At 36.8% G+C, this 4,771-nt stretch overlaps 1 long non-coding RNA gene across 1 annotated transcript; it reads left to right on the top strand.

The window, feature by feature from the left end:
* The first annotated feature begins 348 nt into the window (after positions 1–348).
* LOC138819303 (uncharacterized) lies at positions 349–2,607 on the top strand. Its single transcript, XR_011369391.1, has 3 exons — positions 349–529; positions 1,508–1,593; positions 2,157–2,607. It is a non-coding gene; the product is annotated as an uncharacterized lncRNA (long non-coding RNA).
* The last annotated feature ends 2,164 nt before the right edge of the window (positions 2,608–4,771 follow it).

The following is a 4,771-nucleotide window of genomic DNA, read 5'->3' on the forward strand; positions in this document are numbered from 1 at the left end:
TGTGACACAATGGAAGTATCTGAAGATTAATAAGCTAAATTTGGCTCTGAGTAGAAGATGGATCAGATATGTTACATAGAAGTTATATATACTTCTGCTGCCTGTAGAATAAGGAAAATCTGCTGCTAAGTCCTCTGCAGTCTTTGAGCTTCTTGTTTCACTAATTGTTTCTCTTTCTAGATTCATTATTCTTCTCAAAAGAAATGACCTTCCTCACATGTCTAAATAGACCATTGTTAATTATGATCTCATATGCACTCTCGCATAGTTCCAAATTCTCTAAATCTTTGCTTCTCCAAGTACAGTTCTGGGACTTTCCACATCTGTGTAATCTGGGAGTTTGTTAGAGATGCAAGCTCTCAACATCACTGAATTATAATCTGCACTTTACAAATTCTCTGATGATTTGCATGCATACTAATGCTTGGGAAAGCTAGCTTCAATACTTACATTACTCAAATTAAGAACTATTTTTTGAGTATTTTAGAGTAAAGTTAGAAGCTGCAAAATAAAATAAAAGTAAAAGAAGGTAAGCTTGGGCTGGGAAGGTGGCTCAGTGGTAGAGCGCTTGCCTTGCATGCATGAGGCCCTGGGTTCGATTCCCCAGCACCGCATAAGCAAAAAGAAAAAAAAGCCGGAGGTGGTGCTGTGGCTCAAGTGGTCGAGTGTTAGCCTTGAGCTGAAGAGCTGAGGGACAGCAACCAGGCCCAGAGTTCAGACACCACAACCGGACCAAAAAAAAAAGAAGAAGATAAGTTTGAGATTCTAAAATAGCATATTTTTATCTCCTTTTTTTTTCCTGCTACATTTATTACTAGCATAGCTCATTAGGATGAAAGCTGTTTTAAAAAACATAATTTTATTTGCAATAACAATATTCATTGCACAACTCCTTTTTTAAAATATAGATGTTTGAGCTAATCTTCCTAAAACTCATGATATGACTAAGTTAATACAACCATCAGAGAATACTTACAAATACAAACATATATAAAGATATATGTGTAATATACATATATATGTATATATTCCCATCAAATGGGTAGATGGGAAGACATTTCCAAAACTAGCATGAGAGATTTTTGTTGTTTTTCCTGAATGGTATATATTTTTTTTAATTTTTTTATTGTAAAAATGATGTACAGAGGAGTTACAGTTACATGAATCAGTTAATGTTTACATTTCTTTTTTGAACAGTGTCACCCTACCTCATTTTCTCTCAGTTCTTTTGCCTTCTGACCCTGCAACCCCAAAGGTTGTATAATTCATTTCCATCATAGTTTCTAGTGAGTATCTCTGCATTAGTTCACCCCTTGTCCTACCGTTTAGCATGAGGGTTTTATTGTTATTGTTTGCTTTTATTTGTTGTTTTTCTTCCTTTTCTTTTGCCTGTCCTGGGGCTTGAACTCTGGGCCTGGGCTGTGTTCCTAGCACTCTTTGTGCTCAAGGCTAGCACTCTACACTTGAGCCACAGTGCCACTTACGGTTTTCTGGTGGTTTATTGCAGATAAAGAGTCTCATGGATTATCCTGCCAGGCCTGGCTTTGAACCATGATCCTCAGACCTCAGCCTCCTGAGTAGCAGGGTTTACAGGTATGAGCCACTAGCACCCAGCACTCAAAGCATGGACTTTCCTGCCCAAGCTGGTTTTGAACCACTCAGTAACATGATGACAATAAATTTAAAAAATCAGTTTTGTTTTGAATGTATTTTCTAATGTGTTAGTTTAAATATTCATGTCATTTATGTTATATGTTACAGAAACTATAAGTTATGCATTTGATGAAGAAAACACAAAGCCAGCCTGGGCCAAAAGGTTGTGAGACTTGTATCTCCAATTGCCTAGCAAAAAGTTGGTCTAGAGGTGTGGCTCAAGTGATAGAGCGATATTCATGTGGAATAAAGCTAAAATCAGGAAGCTCTGAGTTCAAGACCTGGAACTGAAGTGTTGATAGATGTGCACACACACACACACACACACACACACACACACACACACACACACACACACACACACACAATGTCATGGAGAAATGAGCAAAAATAGGTGAAAGGTCTTAAACATAGGTTGGAGAAATAATACTGCTTCATATTTTCACCTTCATATTTAGACTGTTAAGTAAATTGGTTGTTTTGTCATGAAATTTATTCATCAGGTCCAGGATCCAGAATGTTTTTGGTCTTGTCAGAGAAAGGATTCAGTGATGGATAGAGAAACCAAAAGCAGGAATAAGATAATTGACAAGCAAAACGGAAGCACAGAAAAGGTTCCCCCTAAAGATGAGAAGGTCGGGAGGATGAAGAAGCACTGAACTAAAGGTCTGAAGACATGAAGCTTTTATTGCAGTCAGAGTTGGAGGTGGTCAGTCTTGGAAATTGTTTGTTTGTCCTTAACTCTCTAAGACTCTTCCCAGAGGTCAAGCCGGAGAAGTCTAGGCTTGGATGCTCAGACCAGGACTGCCATTTTCTATGGGTCAAAAAAAGAAAACACAACCCTACTGCATGTCACAGGTCATTCCCTTAACATTATTAGGCCAGAATGGGACTCCTTATCAACAAGCAAACCATCATTCTTGGCCATCAGTTTTCCTAAATCCGTACCTAACTCCTGTGACAACCTTTGTGAAGTGGTCAAGTTGAACTCCACTTCCAAAAATTTACTGTTATAAAATCACATTTATCTAATAGGTGGATGGCCAAGGCTTCATGATTTCTCTTGAAACAGGAAAGCCCTCATAATGAAAAACTGTTACATAAAAACCTTCACTCTTTATTTTCTTGATCCATTGGTCCCTGTAGAATAGTGATACTGTAACATTTGAAAAGAAAGGGGAAGACCTGGACAAATTATATAAAGTAAAATAATTCAGGCCCACAGATGCAAAGGCCATGTATGTGGAAACTAGTTTGTACACTTACAAGAAAATATATTAGGTGGTATGCAAGTGTATACAATGCATTAGCTAATACTGTAGAAGCTTGGGAGAATTCAAATAGTGCAATTCCTTAGAAAGGCAAAATCAGAGTTCAGCAAAATAAAACACCAGGAAGCAGGTACTCAAAAGGTATGGGGTGAGGTCAAGGAGAAAGATAGATGCGTGAAGGAGAAAGGGGGGAAATACCGTTAAGAATCCAATGTATATCCTACACAATTAAGAAGAGTGGAGGAAGGTGTGGGCGAAGGAGGGAAGCGTGAGAATGTTGAAAAGGGTGACATTGATCAAGATATATTGTATTTATAAACTTTTGTTAAATGGCATCTTCCTTGTACAACTACTTAAAGACAATAGTATTTTGGGGGGGAGGTGTCTGGTCGTGGGGCCTGAACTCTGGGCGTGGGCGCTGTCCCTCAGCTCTTCAGCTCAAGGCTAGCACTCTACCACTTGAGCCACAGTGCCACTTCTGGCTTTTTTCTTTTTGCTTATGTGGTGCTGAGGAATCGAACCCAAGGCATCAGGCATGCGAGGCAAGCGCTCTACCACTGACCCAACTTCCCAGCCCCACAATAGTATTTTTTTTAAACCCTGTCCCTCAAGTACACACAGGATTTTATAATTTTGTCATCTTTTACAGACTTGATCTCTACAAATAAGTTGAATATTATATTGTGATACTGTATAAATAAGCCAAAACCACTTTGTTTCTTTAATATTTTACATTATTCCACACCAAACTGGTTCCTTCTCACTGTTTTACAACAATATGATCACAAATATTAACACCATTGCTTTTTAAAGAAGCAAGGCCCTTACTCATTATTTTCTTCACTGTTATTATTATAATAATCATTTTATCAAGATGTGTTTAATATAAAATTGGAACATGTATAAGTCAGTCATCTAATTTGAAGGAAAAAAAAGCCCTCTAAATTGAGTGTGTTTTTGAAGTGGCATTAAAGAAATTATGCTAGCTGAGAAATAAATGTGTTTAATTAAAGTTCAATGTGTTCTTTAATGAAAATAAAGTCCTTTGAGTAACCACTAAAAAAAATCACAATTTTCCACATTTATTTTGAAAAATTAATTGCAAAGACACTTTTAGTCCTGTAGATTTAGCCTGGTACATTGCTCCTGTTACCCACAAAGCTCCTCTACAATTGTACTGCCAAGGATCTTTAATACAAATGAGCCTTTTGTGTTAAATCCAAAGCACATATTACTGGTAAGAATTTAATACAAAGTGAAGTTGACCGTGCCTAAGATTGAGGAAATTAACTGCATTATTAACCAGTATGTATGCAAGACAGAAAGGTGACAATGCCTGAAAATGAAGAAGTTAACATTACTATTGACCAATATGCAAGATATAATGAAGTCTTTGGTAAAGTTGAGATCTAGAAAACTCAGTTCAGTGAAACATTGAGTGGGGCAGGGGAGGTGGGGGCACGGGGGGGGGGGAAGAGGCATGTGTCATGGTTCTTGCAGTAATTGCCTGCTTAGTAAGTATAAGGTAAATCCCAATACCATCATATGTATATATCTGTAGTGTACTTCCAAAAATAATGATACATTTAAAGGTTCCATGTAGAAGAAAGTCGAATTGGGAGAATTCAGAATCAACAGTGTTTTTATTTAAGATGTATTATATGATTTTCAAATAAATTTTTATAGTCTGAGAATGCTTTATAAAATTTAATATATTGCCTGAAATGGTAGCAATTGTTACAAACTTCTCTAGTCTGATATTAGTTATCATTCACCTGAAAAAGCATTTTAACATAGTTAAGAAAAGTCAATTAATACAAAAATTGCATTGATCAATTGAAAGAATT

The sequence above is a fragment of the Dipodomys merriami genome, unplaced genomic scaffold, assembly GCF_024711535.1.
Source record: "Dipodomys merriami isolate MVZ:Mamm:240054 unplaced genomic scaffold, mDipMer1.0.p SCAF_8, whole genome shotgun sequence".
NCBI classification, from domain to species: Eukaryota; Metazoa; Chordata; class Mammalia; order Rodentia; family Heteromyidae; genus Dipodomys; species Dipodomys merriami.